Source organism: Agelaius tricolor, unplaced genomic scaffold (assembly GCF_023055355.1).
Source record: "Agelaius tricolor isolate 1412-34295 unplaced genomic scaffold, bAgeTri1.0.p SCAF_5, whole genome shotgun sequence".
NCBI lineage: Eukaryota > Metazoa > Chordata > Aves > Passeriformes > Icteridae > Agelaius > Agelaius tricolor.
In genome coordinates, this window is record NW_027269265.1 from 13,953,638 (window position 1) to 13,978,838 (window position 25,201).

The window sequence follows — 25,201 nt, forward strand, 5'->3', positions numbered from 1 at the left end:
TACCTAGAAGCCACTTGATTCGTAGCTACTTCTTAGGATGATGCACTTATGGGCTAAAGGACAATAATGATGAGATAGGGAGGCAAGGTAAATACCAACCAGAGATATCATGAGCTTTACAGAAATGCACTAGGAGACTAGTGTCATTCTTATGCTTGTTTAATTGTTTTAGAAAATCTTTTTGCCATATATATAAACTAAGTTAATCATGTTTTTAAGGCTTTGCAGATAAAGGTCCGCAGCCCTGAAAAATGCTACAGCTCTGGATGAAGATGCATGGGCACAACTGTGTGAAGTTGTTTTGCGTGAGCTCACACGCATAACAGTCGAGCTCCGAGCTGGTGCTACCTGATGTGTAAATGCTGCATATCCCTTCTGCTTACCTCCCTTAGTGCTTTGAACAAATCAGAATGCAAGCATAAGTTTCTTGACTGTTTTAGTTTTATGCTATTGATTTATCCCCATGTACCATGTAAAAACTTCTCTAGATGAAAACTGTCAGCATCAAAAGATTAGAAAGAAGTGCCTCCTCCATGCTACTAATCTCTTTGGAGACAGAAGAGGTTGATATTAATTTCTTGGATTATTTTCATCATCTTTAATATTAAATAAAGGGAAATAGGAAGAGAGGGAGAGAAGAAAGGCAGCTCAGTCATCTGACCACCTCCCAAGTACCCTAGCTTGTAAGGATGTGTCACAGTCTCCAATGGAAAGCCTAGGGATTTTACACCACTGTAGAAGGGAACTGACTTCCTCTACTCATGAAGATAGATTTTTTAATGGCAGCCTTTCTGGGTTCTAAGATCTTCAGCTTCTGTAAAGAAAGGTTTACAGCACAAAGGGTAAGGGTGAGGAGGACAGCACTGCATTGTCCACCTTTCTGTCAGCTACTGACCTTCACCTTGCACACATCCTCCTGAAGAGGGACGCAACCACAGCGCTGGTTCATTTGCTCTGAGCTTCACTCTGCTCCTTCTCCACCCTACCAGGCTGTTTGGGGTTGCACACTGGAGCCATCTTGAGTGTATTTGCCACCAGCTGCTTCCCACAACCTCATTGCTCCCCTACCCACTTCCAGAGTGTTGCACCACGCTGCAGGAGCCTGCAGTGCCATTTGCCAACACCATCTGCCGGACCTCCTGAGCCAAGATTACCTCCTCCCAAAACCACACCATTTCTATCAGGGTTTCAAAGCCTGCAAACAAGGGGTCACAATCTGAAAAGAAGGGCCCAAAAAATCTGAAGATGCTGTTCTTATTCCCAGCATCTTTTCTTTCTCCTTCCAGCACACAAACATCATCCTTATCTTGCATTAATTGTTCTGGGTGAAAAAGAAAATTCCACTTTTTCTGGAACTTTTGACTGCTGTTTTAATCACATGAGCAGCTGCATCAAAACTGTGAGGAGATAATCCTAATAATGTCTTCTCTACCTCCAGACTGTCCCAGTCTAAAGAACAGAAACTAAAGAGCCAGATGGTGCTCATGCATACTTACCCTTGAACTCTAGTTTCAATCTCCCTCTCAGAAAGTCTTTTAATAATAGAATTCAGAATTGCCATATCTCGTGCTTGTGAGGTACTTACCATACCCCATACATCTTTAACTTCCAGAAATTTCTTGTTTACATATTCTTTCATTTCTAAAGTATCTGAATTGGATTGACCCATGCTAGCAGTACTGAAGAATGTTAGTCTTCCTCTATTGCTGCTCCCTCTGATGAAAAACCTCTGCGTGCAGCCTCAGGCTTCATCACTTCTTTGTTCCTTTGGGCCCCCCCATACACTTGGCAAGGACTATGGTCCTTCTACAGCTGCACTGGGCACAAGGGCAGATTGCTGACTCCATTTATGAGGAGAAATCCTATGAAAACTAGGCTCCACTATGAAAAAAAGTCAGGTTATTACATTGAAACCATGGAGTATTTCTTTCACATTCAGTTCAAACAGAGCTAAATATGCAAAGAGTAATTTTTCCTTTGTAAACTATTTCCAGGGGTTTTGGTCTGCTTCAGGAGAAAAAGGAGAGCAGAATCCCTGAGTTCTACTTCTGCTTTTGACTCTCAGCTAGCTGTATGATTTTCTCAGTTTTCTCAGTCAAGGCATCAAGGCATTCCTCAGTTTACCAATTTGCAAAATGGATACAACAGTGATATATCCACAGGAATTCAGAGAATAAAAGAGCTGTTTGCAAAAGACTTCAACACGTACAAAAAAAAAAAAAAAAAAAAAAAAAAAAAAAAAAAAGAAGCAGATAACTTATTCTTTCAAATTAAAAATGGGATAGATTATCCACGTATCTATACATAAACTCAAGCCATGAATCTGCTTGTAAGTGAACCACTCCTACATGAACCCTGCACTCTGTTTATAAGGCACATTGTTTCCTTTATAAAGCCTACAGAAGTCAGACTTTGATTTGAATATAATAAAATTGCAGAAACAGCAGAAGCTGGCCATGTAACTCCTTTTTTAATGAATACCTAAAGTAACAGTCCTCTAAGCCATTGTGTCATCTTTCAACTCCTGTCCCTCCCTCCCCCTTTCTGCACCAAACTCGAGGAAAAGAAAAACTGATTGGCAGGTACTATAGCTGGCGTGAATAACCACGACTATATATCTTGTCAAAAATCAGCATGTACTTTAAAAAAGAAGAAAGTAAAATATGAAGATAAGAGGAATAATCTGAGGCTCTCCCATATTCTCATTCAAATTTTTCTATTTAGATTTCACTATATTTCCTTTTTTAACCTTCTCCTGCAGGTCTTTATATATAGGACAAAAAAAATCCACTTCTGTCATTTAAAGCATGATGAAAGTACCAAAGAAAAATCTATTTTCAGCTGTTTCTCGTTAGAGCACTTTTTTGCCACTGTGATGAAAGTCGATGCAAAGAAAGAAAGACGAGTCACTGATGAAGATGAAGAAGCATTTCTGATCAGCCATCTGTTCAACCAATTAAAACCCTCGCAAATAAAGTTGTGTATTTTTATATAGCTAACCCATAAAGATATACATATCTGTGTGTACACTGGCATGCGAATACATACATATAAATACCATGTAAAGTCTACTTTGCATACACTGAACTCTGCTTACATGCTGAGCATGGCTAATTAAATACACACATAGAGAAACACTGAAAATGCGAAATAGACTTTGGCCCTGCTGCAGAACAAAGCCTTCTCTATTAACATCCCTTTCTCTTAATGGTCCTTATGCAGTAAAAATAAAGTCCAAACACTATAATTTCACTCCCAGAAAAGTTACAAATACTGTAGGTATCTTTAGAAACAGCTGCAAAAGTGGATTCACTTCTGACAAGATTGGTGTTAATTACCAGTAAGGACTTCAGTATAATACTATTTAAATCATTTTAAATTATCCCTCTCAAAAATTAATTTTTCATCAAAGATTACACAAAAAAATCATGATATCATCTCTGCAGCTGCGATTTAGTAATAATTTCATCTATTATTACCAATGTCACTTAGATAAAAGAAAAATGGCATCCTACTGTGCTGATTCCAGCATAGGCCATATATAGAAATTTTTAACTATCACTTATAATCGCCTTGATGAGCTTAAACCTCCTCTCAATTAACACCCTAAATGACACTGAGACATCTTAATGGAGGATGTAAGTAAAGGAAAAAGACTTTAATCAAAGAATAAAAAGAGAAGTGCCAAGCAAAAGGAGGAAGTCTGGTGCACCTCTCAGTGTCCAATCTCACTGGGGTCCTTTATCTTGTCTTGAACTTCTTGTCATCTTTATATTGCAACTGTGACTTCACAGCAGCCCTAAGAAGGAAAAAAAAAAAAAGTGAGCATGTTCTTATCTGCAGTTCCCATCCTTGTCTTAGAAAGACAGTAGGGGTTTACACTGATCAGGCAAACACAGATTAAATGAAACTGAAGAGATTGTGAAAAATAAAACAATTTCATCTTACAATGAGGCTTACTCCATTTTGGTTATTACTTCAATAGTGGTTCAGGGCAAATCTTAAAGACTGGAATACAGTCATTCACACACTATTCAATAAACCTTGAATGAGTATGTTTTCATCCTAACATCCCAACCTCAATACAGCAGGTAATTATACTTTTAAAGATCTCATCTGCCAGACAACCACATAAATATTTGCTTAAATGGCACCTACATTCGGTATTATTAAGGGCATTTTTGTCTCTTTAGCATATCTATAAGACTCACAATACAAGCACTTAAATGCATACGCTTACTGGGTGGTTGTGATAGCACTCTTCAAATATCAGGAAGGCTGAGAAATAAGTCTGTATGTAGTGTTTCCCAAACTTGTGAACTCAACTTTCTAGCCTTCAGAGTAACCACATAGACATAGTAAGCTGATAATCTTCAGCCACTCTCTGCAGACTTCTTGCTATACCCTTGTGCAAAACTGCTGGGGGATGACTTCAGCCTGGGAACTGCTCTTTTGGGATGCACATGGCTGAAGGTACAGGCAGAGGGTTGCTTTGCCCTGGTGGATGAATCAGTGACAATCTGGCAGCTCTGACATAGAAAAAGGGCTTTGGGAAGTATGATCACAAATTATCTCTGAGGGACTTTGGGAGGTGCTCTAAGTGCCTGGGAGCCATAAATCTCTGCTGTACCAGCTAATGGGGCCATTAGGTTTGAAAGTATCTAAACAACACATAAAAGTTCATCTATATATATATACACACACACACACATATATACACGCATATATATATATATATATATATATATATAGTTCCATTGCCTAATATTTTTTCAGCTAATTCACTCATAATGAGAACCAAATTAATATTTCTGTGTGCATTAATAGTAAAAAAAAAAAAGAAAAATCCAATTAAAATCAGCCTGGTATTTCATTCCTTTCAAGCGTTTTTTGCCCATTACAGCTTCACAAACTGTTTGCTACAAATTACACCAGTTAAGGATTCTGGTTATTTTGATTAAAAAATAATTTGCAAATGGATTTTATTTTTATTTTCATAGGTATTTGTTGAATAGTTCATGCAGCCATTTCAGCTTATGGGTTGTTTGCTTCAGCTTTTCACTAGTCGCTCCTATTCTCTATGCACATGGTATTTATGACACACAAAGTACTGTTTAAAGAGCCCCTCAGGTAAAGGTAAGAAATATCCCAACCTCTGCTCCATGACAGGCACAGTATCCACTATATTTAGTCACTGCTGTTACAGAGAAATTGATCAAACTCACCTGTGCTGGATGATTTTAGATTCATGAATACTACATAGCAACTACTAATGAGCAATGGACTGTGTATTGTTAGGGAGAAATTTGCTGATGTGCAGTGAATCATGGAATCACAGAATCACAGAACACCCCGAGTTTAAAAATACCCACAGGCATCTTTGATTCCAGCTCCTGGCCCTGCACAGCACCATCCCCAAGAGTGTGCCCAAGAATACTGTCCAAACAATTCTTGAGCTCTGTCAGGCTTGATGCTGTGACCACTGCCCTGGGGAGCTGTTTCAGTGACCAACCACCCTCTGGGTGAAGACCCTTTCCCTGATATCCAACCTGAACCTCCCCTGACACAGCTTCAGGCCATTCCCATGGCTGCTGTCACAGGCTACCACAGAGATCAGTGCTTGCACCTCATGACAAAGGTGTAGACTGCTGAGGTCTCCCCTCAGTCTCCTTTTTGTCCTTTTTGTCCAGTCTGTCCAGACCAAGTGACCTCAGCCTCTCCTCATACGGCTTTGTATTCATATCTGTGCAACTTTCAGCACTCACAAATATTACCCTGCCATGGGGCATCACTCTGAATATTTCCTACTAAAGACCTTCTTGTGATTCACAAAAGAAACAACTTTCCAGCATTTATTCTCCAAAGTGTTTCTTGTTCAGGTTTTTTTACCCTAATTTGGAATTCTAGCCAAACATACTTTTTTCATAAATTAAAATTTAAGAAGGTTTGATTTTGCATACATAACATACAAGGTAGCAGTGAAGTAATGCATGCAATTAAAAAAAATCCCAAAGTATTCACGGATCTGAAGGTTGACAGTCTATCACTTTACAAAAAAAAAAAAAAAAGAAAGAAAAAGCTAAAAGCTTTTCAAAAAGGAAATAACTTGCATCAGTTTCTGCAAGTAACCAGTCCGCTGCTAAATGCTAAGCACCCCATCTAAAAGACAACTCCTTGTGTGATCATGGAAATGCTTATTTTCTTATCCAGCAGAACTCCAAGTACACTGCTTTTAACTTGGTCTCCATTTCACTGTTTTACTAGTATGATAAGCATTTCTGTTGATTACAAGCCTGAGAAAAAAAAAGCCTTTTCTGATCAAAATGGCTGTGGCAACAAGGAGCCTAAGGCAGACTTGGTAATGCTGATATCAAAAGGAAGGCCTTTTCCTGGAATTGGGTTTGAGCTGCCTCAGCAAGTGACTCTCATAAACTGCATCTCTTCAGAGGAATGGGAGAGTGCCAGTCAAGCCACACTGTGAAATACTTTCAAGTGCAGACAAGCCTTAGAGCTCTGATATTCAGATTCAGCTAAACAAATGCATACTTCAGTGTGGATGGACATTCTCAAACTGGTTAATGATTTTGTTACCTCGCCAGCACTATGAAGTTTGGCAAGACAGTTAAATCAGTCTAATACTAAGGAAAAAAAATTGAATTTTTCCAATAATTTCCTCTGCTCTCAGCTATACACTGCTGCTTCTTGCTCTGCAGAGACACTGAGTGTTCACCTGATCTCTAGGCTAACCAATTTATTTCACTAAACTGGCAGAAAATGCTGCATTGGTATCTGCTGCATTCATTTTCTGTCTGTTTAGTAAGCTGAAGCAGCTTGCTGGGGCATCAAACAAGTTCCAGAGCCAGCGTGAGAAGAAGGGAGGAAGGAAGGTTGTTTCTTTTCTGTATCAGCAGGATTTTAGGATTGTCCTCTGGGGAAATCAAGCCTTTAAACACTGTTATGTCACTGTACTTGGAGCTATCGCTTTGACCATGCCAGAGCTATTGTTCTGACCAAAATACAGGGATCTCTGGTAAGATTAAACAACAAGACTTTCACAAATACAGTAGGGTTTTTTTTTTTTTTTCAGGGTGGAATAAATTACACAGAGACATGCACCAGCCTGGCAGTTGATTAAGATTGTGAAGAAGACAAAGAGCAAGCAAACCACACTTTCCTCTCCTAACCAGCAGTGCCATGGCTGCAACAACTCCCCTGACGTATATGCCATTTTATCTACAAAAGAGCGTTTCTGCTCTATACTTATCTTGTTCAGAAAGTTGTATCAGTTTATCAGCTTTTCATACCACTGTAAACTTAGCTTCCAATGGAAGTGTCTGACAGTCCAGCTATATCACAAGCCCTTTCTAGCTAGGATATGGTCATAACAGAAACCTTTTGGCTTTTGATTTCAAAGAAAGCCTATATTTCAGTGGATGTCCTGCCATGAAGCTGCACAGCTGCTATTTTTACTTCTTCAGTCACCACCTTTCCAAACAAAAAAGAAATTCTCTGTGTGCTGTGAATAACAATAAAAAAAATCTATTCAAAATTACTCTGCTGAATTTGTGTCCTTTTATTTCTTTGCCAACAATATGGGAGTTCACTCTAAAATTCCCAACATTCTGCAGTTGCTTGAGAGCCAGTACAGCTCTCAAGCCAGGTCTAAATTATAAAGTGTTGTTGACAAAGCTGCTTCAGTCACAAGGATGAAAAAAATCACACCCTTAATTGATATAGATATGTGAGCAACACCCTCTGTATACATGGAAGAATCCCCTTGCTGGCATGGCTTATGCCACTCAAAAAGGTAGTTGAAGAAAAAAGGCTCCTTTTGCCAATGTATATTTTTCCTCTGGTACAACTCAGCCAACAAAGCCTCTGTGTCATGGACCAGTGATTCCCAAATTTTCTGTAACAATCCTTGCTTGACAAAATTGGCCATGTGTAACCTGGTTGCTTCCCCCAAACTGAGCTTTAGTTCCACCTTGTGTCCCTCTTCCTATCTCTGAGACAGTTTTTCTCTGTCCCCACTCTTTCCCTCCCACCTCATATGTTCCCTTCTCTTTATGGGACCATTTCTGACTAGAATAACAGACCCTGTCAAAACAAAAAAATGAAAGCAAGTGAAGACTTTCCATTTTACCTTTTAGTTTCATCATTCTCAACACTGAAAGTCACCAAATCTCAGGATAGTTGAGTCTGATAAGGACCTCTGGGGATTAACCAGTCCAACCCCATGGACAAAGCAAAGCCAAGTGGAGCAGGTTGCTTAAGAGTTTGTTCAGTCAGGTTTGGAGTATTTTCAAAGATAGAGACAAAGAGGAAATCCATGCTGGAACCTGCATCATTTAAACTATTCCCCTATGGAAAACATCTCAAGGTCTGCACAGACTCCATCAGTTTTTTCTCATTTAGTTCCAATAACCTGTAACTGGCAGAGAGGCAGTTAAAGACAAGAGCAGACATTTAAAACTCAGGCATCATTTGAGGAGCTAAAGTGGATTAATTTTTTATAGTTTCTCTATCTTTCTATCTGTTTTTGAGAAATTGGAAGCCAGTGTCCTCTGCTTCTTTGTATTGAAGTTGCTACCTCACCCCTAATAATCCTGAATCTACTGATTCTTCAGGGTGCATGAATGTGTTTAGTGGGAAAGGCTGACTCTTGTTTTGCATTTGACATATAGCCATGTATTTCTACAGAACAGACAGAGGTTATTCCTATTTTATATATTAGATTAAAAATATACCTATGACTTAAAAGTACAAGGAAATCAGTATGAAGTACACAGAGTTGTCTCTGGGTTGTAGACATGCTCATCCCCTCCTCCCTCTCTTCAACTTATTCTCAGAGAGATATCTTGCCATACACACCCTAAGACACATTAGTTCATTTAACTGAAGATTTAATCTAGCAGAATGGAATCCTCTTACACTATATGTCATGCTTGGATGGATCTATGGCTAACTGGACAGGTGCAAGCATGAATTATAATACAGCATTATGTTAGCAAATGCTGCCTCCATACATAACTTTCAGAGGGAAACTCTGGCCTACAAAGCTGTTTCATTTACTTTGGAGTTATACAGAGTACTTCACTGATGTCCATTGAGGTGCATTACTAAAAAAAAGAAAAAAATTAACGCCAAATTAAGAGAAAATCAAGTTCTGCAGGGCTAACCATACAGGAAAAAATATTATGGGTTTTTTTTTTTTTCCTGAATCTATGTCCTCAATATTAGAATAAGATGGATAGGAAAAATAATTTAATAATAATATTATCTTCATAATTATATGACTAATAAACTGAGTTACTATAATCCAAACCCTAACATTAGAAGCATTATTTGGGAAAGAAAAATGTGCTTGATTTTTTATTGAAAATTAATAGAATTATGTGAAATCATTTTTCTGTCTCTCTCTTATCAATGCCAAAATATTGTAGTAAATAAGTGAGAGCATATCTTTAATAGATATGAGATTTTTTTTCAAAAGAGCACAAAGGTCTGTGCAGATGATGAAATTTCTGTTCTTGAAAATCAGCTCCATCAGAGTTGAAACAGAGCAAGCACTTAACACATAAAAAAGGATGGCTCTAAGTGAAGAAAAAGATTGCATCCAATTGAAATTTCAGGGAATGTAAGTATGAAGAATGCAATCTCCCAGTCAGAAATTGATTAAGATACCACTCTTTAAGCTGGGAGGTCTTTAGTTTTTGTAAGTGGACAAGACCAAGTTAGCATTTCATTCAAGAAATGCTATATTGACAACAATGCAGTGTTCTCAACAAGGAGAGACAGCCATACAGAGGAAATATGCAGCTAAAATTGTGATACCATACCAGTTCAAGTTCTGTATTCTCAATCTGTCTTTCATCTACAGCTTTTTCTTTCCTTGAAACATTACACTTAGAAAGAAATCTTGTAAGACAACAACAAAAATATCTACTACAGAACAAATCATGTCTACAAGATTCCTGACAAAAACATGAGTTTCCTATGCAGACTGCATTGGTAATTATTAAATGGCAACAGCATCTTTATGTTAACAATATTTTTCTCTGCCTGTCAATTACTCATACTCTGATAGTCTATTTTTTAAATTTATATTCTCAGTAGCAGTTGAAAACTGCAAAATTCAGCTGAAGAAAATGGCCAAATACATTCAGAATTACTTGGGACATATTCTGGAGTCTAAGTCTCAAGTCTAGTTTGCCATTAGGGTCACACCATAGCAATCCCAAAAGGTCCTCAATTATACCACAAGCTTTGGCCTCTAAGGCTACATATAAATACTGTTGTCCACCCCCATTTAAAAATGGTAAGACAAAAAAAAACCCAAAAAGCCGTGGTTTTGGCTTTAGTGTCTCAGTAACATTGTTGTTAATGCACCACCAAACGACTCCCTGCAAGCATAAACATGCTACAACAGCAGCCTCAGGGCAGCTGCTTCCCCAGGAGAATCACGGGACTGCCACAGGGGTCACAGTCCAGGGCATGGTGGTGCATCCTCTGCACCCTCTTAGTACCTTTTGTGAAAGATGGGCACTCATTTAGCAAGAAGACATGCCATCAGCAGATCAAGGTAAACTGTGCCACCTTCCAATGATTTTAATGTTTGATTGTGATTGAATAAGACATTAGGTGGACTGCAAAGTATACAGCACTGTTCTATAGTCAAGCTTTATTTAGTTAAGGCAGCATAGAGACTCCCTGGAACAATATGCTTGTATTTCTTAGAAATGTAGAAATGCTTTTATAGAAATATGAACTAAAAATAACTGCTATGCAAGGTAAAGGTAGGAGGAATTAGGGCATGAAATCCTCAACAGACAGCTCATGAGCTTTCTCTTTGGGGCGGTGTTTGAAATATAACTACTCCCTGAAGAGTCTAGATACAGTATAAAAGTGCCAGGAAGGGCTGTACCCTATACAACACAAGTGGAGTGTGTGCAGCAGAAAGGAAGAAAAGGTTTAAAATTGCTCATGTTTTTCCCTGCCTCTGCCACTGATGATGCTCTGTGAGATCTTTAGTGATGCACTTCACTCCCTACCCAAAGTGAAAATATGTGTGCCATACTGTGTGTTTTAACTATCTGCAAAAACATTTTGATCTTCAGACTAAAAAGCCATAAAAGAAACTGAATCCCAAGACTAAATGCAGGAAAAAGACTGGGGTGAGAAAATCCAAAATGTAAAGACTGTCTTGCCTAATTATGGGTTTGTCTCCTGCAGCCAACTGGCTGTGGTGGCATGGCCCTGCTTCAGACAGGGAGCAGTGCATAAAAATGTTGACTAATAACGTTATTGCATTAAGTGGTAATACAGTCTTATATGAAAATATTGTATTAAGTTTCTACATTGTAATTTGAATTCTATGGATATGCAGAATAGAACAATTTCAAATCACCAGCAGAGTTTGTCCTAAGTATAGTCACTTCAGTTAAAAAAAATGAATGGGTTTGAAGGCATGTGGTGGAAAATAGTTTAAAATTACTGGAGTACTCTTCAGATTATTGAAGCAATCTAGGAAATCTAAATTGGTCTGCAGTGCTCATGCCCAGAGCATCCTATTCACTTCCAAAATGAAGTGCTCTTAATAAAAAAAAAAAAAAAAGGAAAAAAAAAAGTTAAATATTGCATTTGGAAAGGATGGAGCACTTCAGTTTCTTCTTCTTTTTTTTTTTTTTTTTAGCAAATATTTCTTTTTGGAAGCAAATCGAAAAGCATTTTATCACTGTAGGCAAACTCACAAATTATTTAAAAATTAAGCCCCATTTAAAACAAAAGGAGAATAATTAAAATAACACTAACATCCTCCTGCCTTGAAACACATTAAAAGTGAAAGGGAAATAGAGAAAAAAGCAGGTGAGATAAGAAAAAATCCATACCTTCAAGGGAGCAAAAAGAATCGTAGGGACATCTCTGACCTGGTCTGTGTGCTTTGCAGAGATCCACAAATCAATACACTGCTGAAGCAATAGGGTGGTCTTGGGAATTGACCATGGTGACCCTATCTCCTCACCTTTGGCTGCACAAACTTCCTTCACATCACAGAAAAATGCCTCTCCTCCTTCCTGGTCGTATCTCAGTGACTGCTCCCTTAACAGCTGCACTTGCTCAGGACTCCTTAACAACTCTTTCTGAATGGATTTTTCTTTCTTTGGTGAGAGACATCTTGCACGGGCTGATTCTAAAGATGTTGTTGTGATTTAGTCAGGGTTAAAGCTCCAGATCGTCAGTGTGTAGGACTAGGGGGAATTTCAGCTTTCGTTTAACATGAGAGTGTTTTCTAGCCCCTATAGTTGGTGATAAAAACTTGGAAACGTGTCCCCAGAAAACTATAGATTCCAAATCCCAGCAGGCAAAGAGGAAGATCTCCCCTTTCTCACCACTCCACATGCAAGCCAAATTATTTTTAAAGTTCAGTATTTAGAAACCATCTTTGCAAGTGTGGAACATTTGGGTCTGGCAATCCCCCTTTGCTCTACCTCCCTCCTGGTATGGAACCTTTCCTCACCAGCTAAGATTAAACCAAGAACCAGAACAGAGGCTCTGGGTAGATTGAGGCCAGATCAGAGAGAGTAAGATGAGCCTGGAGCAGGGAGTTTGGGCTCCCTGAGCATCGAGGCAGAGGCGTTGCCCCTCCTGAAGCGAGTGCTGGGGGTGAAGATGCAGGCTGGCAGCCTGCCGCCACACTGGGAGAAATCCAGGGAGGGTTTATGTCTGTGGGACCGAGGAATGCAGCGGGCCCCGCTCTGAGGAAAGAAGGAGAGTCAGCTCTGCTGCCAACAGAATTAGGGCTCTCTTCCAGCATTCAGAAACGTACATACTTTTATGCATTTGCCACATGGCTTTGCTGCGCAGCAGCACATGTGTTGTGGCTGTGCAGCACTGAGTGAAAAGAGCACCCAAATCAAGGAGCATTGTGGGTGGGGAGGTGGCACGGGGGCAGATTGATGGTGGTACCTGAGGTTGGGGAAGAAAGCAAAAAACACTCATCTTCTGACAGCCAAAGAAAAGGGTTGCACTTGACTGACTTCATGCAAGAGCAGGAGACCCATTACCAACACTGATCAAAGATGCAAGGGAAGATCTACTCTAGTCCTTATTTTCTTTCCCTGATTTTGTTATTGTCAATCTATGCCCCGGTGGTGCTGTCTGTAGTACAAAAACCTCCATGGAGACCAGACCCAATTGAACCAGGCGACAATAATCATAAAGACCTTACATCAAAATCTGACAAGAGGGGCAAAGGGAAGAAATGAAACATTTTAATTCCAGTCTCAGGTTTCCAAAGTCCCACTCCAGTGGCTTAATTATAAAAGACATCCCTCCTCCTATGGTTTAAGTTAACAGGGGGGCAAAATTTGAAAAATCAGGCCCTGCCTTCCTAGTGCTCTTCTGAAAACAGGCCACAACATAATTTCCAGCATACATTTGTGCTTCAGAGGAAAAATTCTATAAAAGTGGACATTCTTGACAAACATGCCTATGGTTCATGAATAGTCTTGGAAAACAAGGAGGCAATTTAGGGAGAGTCAGTTCCGAATGCAAAAGAAGGTTTTCCTTGCCATGACCATAGCCAGTATTTGCTCAGCAGAGAAGCAGGTGACACAAGACAATCTGCATGCAGCTGAAGGCTGATGGAAAGCTTGTTTGTGCTCAGCACACTAGAGAAGTTGTTCGGGAACAGTTACGTAAAGATTAGCCCTGTAACGCTGCCAAATACTTTGTGTTATTATGTGCTGTGTTTGTGCCAGGCAGCCCCACATGTCAGAGCTGCCTCACAGGGCAGTTTTAACATGCACACCCACATTTTCAGAGTGCTCAGAAGAATAAAAAAGCCACGGAGGAACCAACTCTGACCTCATTCGCATGGCTGCCACCGCCGATTCCCGTCAGCTTGCCTGAGTGCAACCAGTGCAGAGCCGGCGAGGCACATCCACCGCATTTTGGAGATGGCTGTCCTCGCCTCCCCTCCTCCTCCTGACCCATCATGTTTCCTCAGAGAATCCCAGCTGCATGGATAAAAAAAAAGTAGCAACTCAACCATGTGGGAGCATACAAATTTAATGCCAGCTAAAGATGAAGGCTGTCTAAATAACACAATGGTTGGAGTTATGCAGGTCATAAGTCTAGGGAGTAAGGAGCTCACGGTGTTTCTTTTCTTTTCTCCCTTGCTCAGTTTTCTTCAAAAAAGTTCATTAAACAATGATTCTTTCCCCTTAAAAATTTATGAATGAATGATGTGTTCATGAAAATGAGAGAGCAAAAAGCCCTGGCCATAGCCAGGCTCAGCACAGTCTGGAACTCTGCAACTTTCCCCACATGCCTTCCTCTCCCAGTATACTTCCAGCCTGACCCAAAACACCACTCCCCATGGTATCTACAACCTCACAGACCCAGAGGCTTATCAATGATGTGTACAGGTCTTGTATGGGTGAGATATACCTGTCCTGGAAGGGAGGGGACATGGAGCCAAAGACCTAGAGGAAAACACTGTTTCATTAGTCCAGCAAAAAAATTCAGCTTCGATCTGCATTATGCAGGTCTCAGTTACAAGGATGCCATAGCCATAAATAAATCTGAATCTGTCTGAAAATAATGAGGTCTATTACTTCAACTAGTATCAAAAGTGGCACCATTCTCTTCCAAGTCCTGGCTATAGGATTACACATCAGTGTAGCTTGCTTGATTAAGAAAGGAGCAATAAATAACCAACAATAATGAGAAGTTTTTACACAGCCCTTTTTATGAGCAATACTTTACAAATTAGAAAACTTATCTTAATTTCTCAATCATATTCTGTATCTCCATAGAATCACTTTTTCTTTTTATTTTTTTGTTTTAATTTTAAATATATTAGCTACATTTATTTCTTTACTGGGCCTTCTTTTTATTTTATTACTTTTTCTTTTCTCACCTCTTTATTCTCACTTAGATTCAGTTTTGGACTTTTTGTAGTTTAAGTATCTCTCCATTTTTTCTAGTAGTCTACCTCTTTTCATTACTATGTATTTCTCTATCCACTCCTTTCTATTCTTCCTATTCCTTGCTTTTTCCTCTTTATCTCATCCTCTTTATCCACTGTCTTCCCTCTTAATCCCCTGTGATGGTGATTCTTTTCCTTCCCAGCTCGGTCTTCAGTCCTTTTCTGACACCCCACTCCTTACTCTGATCATTTCACATGCCCCTCTCCCTTTGTCTTCCTCTGTTGTTATTATCCTTGTTTATATAACTTACTGCAGTAGTGCCCAGAGATCGAACCTTGACTGTGTTTCTATCACCATCACCATCAATGTTCTCAGAGCTCTGTTTCAACAGTCAGGGGCATTCCCAGCCTCAAACATCTCTTTCCCAGTGCTTGTTTTTATGTTTGTGGATAGGCCCTGCACGGAATAGAAATGTTAGGATTAGCTTGTCCTTTCAGTATGTTGGGACAATAGCTTTTCAGTCCATGGCAGTCTGTCCTGGACTCTGCAAGGAAGGGGCCACACCACAACATGGTCTCCAGGAAAAAAATCCAACTCATTTATTGCAAAGTACCTGCCAGGAGTTCCAAAGGGCACAGACTCCAGCTCTTCCATGGTCAGTTTGTCAGGTAACTGTAGACAGAAAATAATCAGACTCCAGACTGTCCTCACAGCAAGTGCAGATATGTGGGCACACCTGGCACAGCAGGTTCCTCTTCAATAAGGAGACAGAATGACTGAGAACACCTCACAGATGGAAAGTGATACATTTTCCTGGTGCTTTTGAAGGGATAATCTGATAATAATTAGGTTTAAAAAAAATAAAATAAAAAAAAACAAACAAACAAACAAAAAAAGCCCTGACCAACCAAAAAAAAAAAAAAAACCACAGAAAACCCCAACCACAACACTGCGGAGATTTCTGGGTAGCAGCAGGAAGCCCCCGACTCACTGAATTGTGTTTTTAGGAGGCAAATTTATTTTTTTGGGTTTCTATGTCTTTGAGAAACTGAGCCTCAGAATTTTTCTGGATGGGTAAGGTATCCAGGACTTCAGCAGAAGAGATATAGCACCTGCTTCTTTTCTAGAAGGACAAAATGTAGATGATGTACTACCATCAAAGGGACAGGTCAAAATTCCTTTACTTTGACAGACTTCATCTAGTACCAAAATGAAGAGAGGTCTTAAATCCAGAGGACTGTGAAAGCCAGAGGAACAAAACAAAAAAAGGAAGAGGTTTGCTGTGACATAAGAAAAAATGTGGCTGCTGGAACACTGAAACTAGGCATGGACTGAGAGGAGGAGAGATGCAGAGAGCAGAAGGAAATTGAAAGAAGTACATTTGCTTAAAAAAATGTTATTTATGGAAAAAAAATATCTGAAAGCTGGTCTTGCAGTTACTGTTTTTTTCCTCCTCATTTAATTTCCCACTTTTTCACCTTTCCTTTTTGAAGGCAAATGGAACATAACACATTAGTGTGAGCTCATCAGGTCTCTGGCCACATGCATGGTTATGACCTGGTCAGAACACTTTGGCCAGAAGAGCTAATAACACTGACATGTATTTAACCCAACTTTTTTGTTTTCAGTCACCAGTATCTTCACAGACTTGCTCCATCTTCAGATGCTCTTCATATTAACTTGGCTGCTTCCACATGCTTCTGTCTATTTTGTATCTGGCTAAATAATGGCTATTTATAGACTTTCCACACAAAATATGGGAGGATAAATGAGAGGCTTCAGCCAAAACTACATTCTCTGGCCAGCAGCAAAATTTTTTTTTTTCATATCATAATTCTCTTTCCTGTTCTGTGTAATGTGTGTGACTTTTACCCAGGAATTTTGAAGGTCACTAAACATCCTGAGGAGCAGATCCACAATCATCCTATGGATTTGAACAATGGGAAGACTGGCTTGTTTGTCTGGGGGGTCTTTTGGAGGGAAAAATTTTTAAATAATAAAACAATGTTTAATGACCTTAGCAGGAAAAAGTATTCATCCTGTGCATCTTTAGATGTATAAAAATAGATCAAGTGGGTCTTTTACTATTTTGGATAAAGAAAGAATGAAAAAGAATGAAACTTATGATTGAAATATTTGTATATTTTTAAACATAAAAACCCAACAAGTTCATATCCTAATCAACCTGTATCTCAAATTATTAAGTTAGCATAGAACATTAAAAGAAGTATAGTTATTACTGCACTCAGGAAATAGTGATGGATGGGGGATGAGGAGGGCAATTAAAGGAGAAACACTATTATTTACATGTACTCTACTTCTGACATAAAAATGGGGATTTTTTCTGTTAAATGTTGATGCGCACAAAATCATAGCCAGATCTAAACACCTTAGTCATGGCAGGGGGTTAAAAAAAGAGAATATTTGAGAATAATGTGAATTAAAAAGGCAAGTTAGTTTAAATTTCTGTTTGGTAGGGCCTGAGGCCTACAACTCCAATGGGAATACACTGTAGCCGGAGGGCTGATGAATGCCCCTAATGAAGTTGGACAACCTGGAATACATGCATAAAATGATTTTAAATATTGATATGATGTCATTGTGTGACTGAAGATATTGAAATGTTAATTTTCAGAGCTAGACAGGTTGCATTTAATTTATTACAGGGAGGGGGAATGATTATTTACACTTTTTAATGTAGCAATATAACAATTATGGGATTTAAGGACAGAGAAAATATTCATGTTTCTTGGAGAGCAAGAGTTGTGACAGAAATGACTTAGAGGAGCTTATACCAGCAGATGTTAAGAAATACGCTTTTCCTTTTTTTTTTCCTCCTGATAATTGAGGTAATACATCCAGAAACTATGCAAAGTAAAAGGACCCTTTGACCAACGTTAATTATATTTAACCTGCTCTATGTATAGTAGAAAGAACAGCTTAAATATGTCACTGGGGACAACTAACTCACCCATATATTCTGGATGTGTCTATTATAACATTTCTATGACATTGCCTGGTTTTCAGAAAAATTCTTGCCGTGAAGAAGAGGAGCCGTGGTGTTATAATGGTACGTTCAGTTCCATTGTGATATGAAAGTTTTTACGGAGAATGCCTGAGGGCATCTGTCTGCCTCGTGTGTTCAGTATTACGGCTGTATAACACACAGAGGTGGAAGTGTATTAAAGGCAGAGCCATTGCAGTCTGCTGGAGGTTGCTGGTGCTAAGGTCCAATCCTGATGATCCCCAGACCAACTCAAAGAAAAAAATTCTTTGCAAAAGCTACCTAGGCTGTATCCTTTACTTGTTCCTTTGTTCTCAGCTGATATTTCTACTTGCAAAGAAAAAGAAGTTAGGTTCCATTTAAACTCTAGTGCAAACCAGAGTAGCTCCCTTATACATAGAGTCATTTGGGGAGTGATTTTCAGTTTCTCTAAAGCATAAGTTTGGCATGATCTGCACTTATGATATGTGCTAGCAAGCAGGAATGAAAACTCTCTCTTCCCTCTGATCCCGTCAGCCTTTTACAACAGTGGTTTAAAACAATTTAGCATAGTTAAGCACATGCCTAACTCAAAGCATCTCACTGAGGCTGTATCTCTTCATAAAGATGGGCAACTTCATGCTGAATCATGACCTATGTGATTACAGACCGTGTACATCAAATAGGCCCTTGAAGGAGATACACATTGTGCTCTCGTGTTCCACTAACCAATCACAGACACTGGAATTACAGCCTATGACATGGGCAGGTTTGTTCTGTGTCCAGCCTTGAGGTAAACCCCAGAAAGGGCAAAATGCTTTGGGGAATGCAATGGCAAGAGAAGCCCTCTGTCCCTGAATGTTCTTCCTTTTCCTGCAGGGTATATACCAACAATGACTGGATGGGCAAATGATGAAGAGGAAGGAAAACCTTGAAGCTTGAACCCAGTTATCAAATATAAAAAGAACTAGAAAAGATAAAGAAAATGGAGGTATGTATGAGAACAAAGGACATGTGAGAAATTTACATTTTTTAGGGAACAACATAGGTGATTGAGAGGGGCTTGACAAAGATGTGTAAGGTCACCACTGCCCAGCACATGCATTGATTATTCCTCTTCCCACATCATCAGAAGGAAACCGCACCCAATGAGTGAGCAAGAACCACACTGACAACAGACAAAGCAATTATTCCCCAGAGCACAAAATTGCCTAAATTTTCATCTGCAATATGATTATGAGACCAAAAAACCTAATAGATTTGAAAAGATTAGATAAATTTGTAGAGCATAGCTTCCTAAGTCTGGATATAACCTCTGATTCAGGAAATTGCTAAACCATTGATTTTCAGTAAAAAAAAATCACTTTATATGTCTCCTGTTTCCTCTTGTTTTCTCCTAACCATCCATTCCTGTTAATGCCCGACAGTAAACAGAGCTAGAGAGGCTGCCCAGCCTCTTGCAAAGGTGTGTATAGAAGGCACATACAACCTTCCAACATGTATCAATGTATCTCTACCAGCTGGACACTAAAAAGTGAGCTGAATCTTGGCATTCACAACACATTTCATCCAAATAGAAGCAACTGTCCATAGACAGTGAGTGTCAATAGAGAAAGAGAGACTAAGAGCCCAGAGACAGGGAAGAGTCTCTGCAGGCTCCCTCCTGGTGCACAGGCTTGTGAACCTCCACATGGACATTCACACCTTACAAAATCCCTGATTCTTGTTCACACATCCTCAGCTTCCCTGAATAGCCATAATCACACCACATTTCAGCAACTATTTACTTCTTGGTTTTAGATCACATCTGATACAGTTATTTAAAACTAATTTCAATTAATCAATGGATCAGATCTCATGGTAATTCTACTCTCTTTTCTGAAGTGACTGCACTGGAACAAGCACTGGTGGGATCTCAATTTGGTAAGCAAATAGCCAAACTCTGTGATTAGACTACATCAAATTAGTTGCTATTCACTAGCTGACACCCTGCCACTAATTGACTTTATTTCCACTTCCTTTAATGTGCCTACCTGTTTTCAAGTTGTTAACTGGATTTACATGCCTTTCAGGTTGGTCCTTCTGATAAATATCCTGCATCTTTCCTGCTCTTCCCCCATCCCTACAAGCATCAGCCCCCTCTTCTTCCACCCTTCTCTTCACTTTTGTCTTATTATGCTTCTATTCTTAAGCTTCATCGCTTAAATAAACATGCAGCATTGTTTTGACCACAATACAATGAAAGACTAAGTGAAAATTAGGTATGAAAAAGTAGGTGAGTTCTACCTTTGAATAGAAAGGTATCCCCAAGGCAAAAAAAAAAGAAACCCAAAAAAACCAAAAGCCTAGTCTGGGCTGACTCAATGAATGGACAAAACTCACCCTTTGACTGCAAGGAGCTTCCTAAACTTCACCCACTCAGGCCTGAGGGGTGGAGCCTGGAGAGCAACAGGGAATGAGGGCTGAGTTCTGCACATCCTAAATTCAGGCCTGTTTAACATGGCTACTCAGAAATTGTGCCCCTTGCATTTGCTGCCCAGGTGCCTGGAGCAGAGGTAAAAAAACCCAGAGAAGGAAACTCAGCTGGGACAGAGCACTCCTACCCACAGAGTGCCAGGGACCTTTTCTCTCTAGGAATGTCTAACATGCTGCAGCTTTGCCCAGGAACCACAGAACATGCTCCAGGTTTTCTATCACAAACCAGAGCAAGCCCCAGGCAGGCAGAAATGGTGTAAGCAGACCTGAGAGTGTTCCACTCCCCTCCAAGTTGTGCTGAGTGAGAAAACAGCCTTGCCCTCTCTGCTTCTGAGTGACAGATTGGCTGCACGCACCGTCTGCATCAAACTCTCCCCTGAATATGGCTTGAGACTTTTCAGTTACTGAATATCACTCACCATTCAGAGAAAGTTTGAGTAGAACACACACATTGCTATGACAAACAACTGTACATTAACAATTTTCACTGCTAATATGGGATACAAAGAAATTTCAAGAGCACTGCAGCAACGATAACTTTGCCTGGGAAAAACATAAGCATGGAGAGAAAACTTTTTTCTTTTTTTTTTGTTAAGAGCTTTGAAATCCTTCTAAATATCAACATTATTTTAAAATGTTGTGGCATTTCTAAAACAGAAATATTATCTTATCTGTCTAAAATGGCATTAATGAAGCAGAAAAGTACCATTCTTTTTATGCTCTTAAAAGGAAAGAATAAACTTTAATTCATTTGTTCATATAGAAAAAGTTTGAATGCAATATAATTTGGAGTTAGTGGAAATGTGTTTTTCAATTCACATGAAATTCTTTAACACTTTTTTGTTGTAACATATACAATTCCAAAATGCATGTATTTTGTTTATGTAATGTATTTTGTTTCCCCTTTTACAAAACAAGAGAAAAGCTTTCTACAGTATGGGTCAAAGCAAAATTCTGATTCCTAGGCTTCCTAAAGAATTGTGTTCACTTAGTTGATCTTTTTTATGTGTATAAATGTCACTTCTTTATTTGTTTTCTGCTAACCAGTAGTCATCATTAGGAATGATGGACAATAGGATTTGACTGAAGAGCTGCAAAATTTTTAGAATACATTTGCAAGGCTGATTTAAAAATCACATAGTATTATATATATTACAGTATATTGTCTAGGCCGCCTCAGAAGAAATCATTGATACAACTGAATAAACCAGCATTGGCCTTGATGGAATAGCATCAGCACAAAAGAAATAATGCAGTAATGCACTCCCAAGAATTGAGAGCTAATAGACAGCAACATAATGGATATTACCCAGGATGTAATATCTTTATTCTTATACATATCACTTCATTTCATGTCAGGATACAGACAAGCTCAGTAGAGAACTTGTGGGAGAAAAGGGGGAGGATGAGGCCCGAGGGTTTGTCCATGAGCAGATGAATCTGATTCACCAACAAAGCCTAAGTGCAAGGCACAGATTCAGCGACACAAGGTAAGAGTTTTAAAAAACACTCTAAAGGTGATGAGTTTTCCAGCAGTCCAGTTCTGCTCTTGGGTTTTCCTCATTCTCTACAGCTCCCTTCTCATCTTGAGCAGGAAAAGCCTGTGATGGCAAATGTCTGAGGGCAGTAACCCTTGAGACAGATTTGAACTGGTTGAAACAACTGTTGCTAACTCCTGAGAAAATTTTCTGGGTTTAGATAATTTAGCAAAAGAACGGCTGGGGAGACTTCCAGTCACATTCATTATACTCACTTGTGTTGTTGTTGTGCAGCAGTCCCACTATGCTGTAACTTCCCAGGAGACCAACAACCCCTATTCCAGAGCTTTCAGCAAGTGGTCATGGTCAAGAAATGCAAAATTACCCTGAAAGAGGGGAGGATAGGATTCTTGGTGTCTGTGAGTTCCTATAATTTGCTTAGTGCTTGTTTCCCAACATCTGTCCTGTAAAAAAACTAGGATTTCTGACTCAGCAACTTCAGAAAAAATTTTAAATTGTCATTTATTTACCACTCTCACTGAAATGGTTTCTGTGCGTCTGTATGTACATGTGAGTGACAATTCCCCTGTACTTGCCATGATCTGAATCTTTTTCTTGTTGTAGGACCCATGTCTGCACCTCTATTGTCCTGCATCTTCAGGCAAGCATTTGTATCACTGGGATGCAGATGCTAAACAGCACTATTGCCATCAGCTACTGTCTCACACCCATGCTGAACTGACATAAATGACTGCAGAAGATGCACAGCAAAGGACAATCAGCCCCCAGGTTTCTGGGCAAAGTACATGCCTCTCGATTCTGCCATTGATTTGTCAGGAGATGTATACTCAAGTAGATGGCTCAGAAGAGGATCCTTTAGGAAGAGTGTGGTCAGATTGACCTCACTTTCACTGCGCTGACAGCCTTGTGAAGAAAGTTAAACTGAATATCAAAATCATCAGCAAAAACCTCCTCTTTCTTTGATTGTACAGTTTAAGAGGAGCCATTCGAGCTCAATTTATTCTCTACACAGGAACTTCATTGATTATCTCAGACATTCATGCAGGAAGGAAGATGAGATAAGAAAGTTCTTTTTTTTTTTAAGTGATTGCAAGATGGAGAAAACTGCTTTGTGAATGTAATATATACCATAAAGTTCCCTTTGTATAAATCTGCTACTGAAAAGTGAGGAGAGTTTACCTTTTCTGAAAAAAAGAAACATTAGGGATGGGTTGATGATTACCAAGGGCAGAGATATGAATACTACAATTAGGGTATATATTCAGATATAGGATTAGCATAAAAAAAATAAGTTTTGCTGGGATAAATTTTGTGGAGGTTCTGCTATATTCTTGTCCTGTCAATCACAAGCAGTGGAAAGAGAGACTGATCACTATTTTTTTTTTTTTCTTTTTTAACCCCAGAAACATATTCCGGTTTTATCTTAGGCTATCAACCATAATAGGGATTTCCACTGACTTTGAGAGGGAATCAATCCCAAATCCAGAGTGCTGCCATGAATGGAGATGGGTATTCAGGTATGTTCTACCAAAGTCAAATGAACACTCCAACAGTCCCAGTCTGATAGGAACTTGAACTCTAGGAGCAAACAGAGGCACTGCAGTTCTGCTTCCCTCACTGGTAGGTTATTGGAAAGGTAAGGAGGCACCATGTATTTTTTGTCTGAATTTTGGTGGTTGTACTGTGAATTGAAAGAATTAAGTATGAACATACCCTGGGAGGGTCTGTGCTCTCAGATCAGTTGCTCAAATGCAGGTATTCCCTTCGCAGAAATCACCACATGCCCCAAGGAGTCAAAGCGTGCACTTTCACATCAGGACAGTTCCTGTGCAGAAATTGATTGATGCAGAAATTTTCTGTTTATGGATTTCTTGGGTCCATTTACAGAGTAACAAAAACATTTTCAAAGGCAGCCTCTCATGCAGGCAAGCTTTTATGGTCACACACTTTAAAATTCTGTTTCAGCTGAGGACACCTAAATATTGTGTGGAGAGAAACTGGAGTGGACAGCAAGGCTCAGTCAAAATGTCTAGTGCTTTTTTGATCTCAGGATTGCTGTGTGTCAGTCTAGTCCTCTGGTACAAGCTAAGGTGACACGTATCAGTCAAGAGTGGCACTAAAATGATGCTACAATTTGTGCTTTTATTCATAACACCTCTGCTGACAGCAGCTGAAGCCTGGCATGGGGGCCCCTGGAATAGCTGCATCAGAAAAACAGCAACACCTCAGCCCTCCATCACTAACTTGAAGTTTCCTTTAGAAAATATCTGAAAAGAGATTAATCTCACCCATATCTTAAAACAAAGTTAGTATCTCTAACGTCACTGCTAGGCAGTCATGAAATAAACCAGCAGAAACATTTTTACTTCACAGGACTTTTCAACAGGGTCACAACAGAGCTGGATGTGGCTACTTCAGGAATTATGAGCTGCAAAAGCAAGTGGAAGCATGTCTCAGAGGAGCTGAGCAGATCAGCATGGGTACACCACGTCCTCTATACCTGTTTAGACTGGTCTTAGATTTTGATGTAAGTATAGAATTAAGGGACTTTTGAATTCTAATATCCTCTCTTACATGAAATCTTTTGGCTGGCCTTGGGCAAATCTCCTAACTTTTTTTGACTCCTATTTTTTAATTTCACAAATGCAAAAACTGTACCACCTATGTCATATTACTGCTGAGTGTTTGTATACTACTACTTATTTTAACCACAGAATTATGCAGAAGCAATATTGCCCAGAAAGAGCTTGCTGCACCATGATACACCTTTTGAAGGCTCAGTACAAGGTAGAATATTCACATTTTGCATTTCTCTGGCACATGTATGCAGGGTGGTATACTTTCTAATATTTATTTTCTCCCAAATGCTCTGAAGCTGACAAATCAGGCATTATTAAATAGACACTTTAAAAAAATTACTCAGCTGCTAAACCAATCACTGTAGGTTGCAGCTCAAAATGAAGTTGGAAATCTGCACCTTTTAATAAAACAATCTGCTTGAGAGCTGATGATATTTGGTTATGGAATTTATCTGTAAATATAATTAAAAATTCAACGAGAGAGTGCTCTGAACTGAGGGGTAAATATTCAGCACGATGCAGAGTGCTCAAGCTACATGATTCCCATTATCGTTAATGGGAGTCCTACAGCTAAATCCCTAAGCATCACGCTAAAAATTTACCCCCTAGTGTTTGCAGATGGAACAAAAGGATTATTGTACATACCAGCTGAAAATAAAGTTACCACTGACATTTTGACCAGAAAGCTTCCATCGGGATTGATCAGCAAAAGATTTAGCCTGCTAATTCTCT

The 25,201-nt window shown here is 39.3% G+C and overlaps 1 long non-coding RNA gene across 2 annotated transcripts in view; it reads right to left on the reverse strand.

Moving 5' to 3' along the window:
• Nucleotides 1–3,632: 3,632 nt before the first annotated feature.
• The window catches only part of LOC139589796 (uncharacterized), a 54,604-nt gene continuing 33,035 nt past the window's right edge, over nt 3,633–25,201 (reverse strand). Inside the window, exons 4-6 of one of the 2 annotated variants that reach the window (XR_011679134.1) lie at nt 23,604–23,715; nt 13,867–14,018; nt 3,633–3,799 (exon numbers count right to left, since the gene is read on the reverse strand). This is a non-coding gene — a long non-coding RNA (uncharacterized lncRNA). The remainder of the gene's footprint in view (nt 3,800–13,866; nt 14,019–23,603; nt 23,716–25,201) is intronic. The other variant, XR_011679135.1, reaches the window with a different exon arrangement.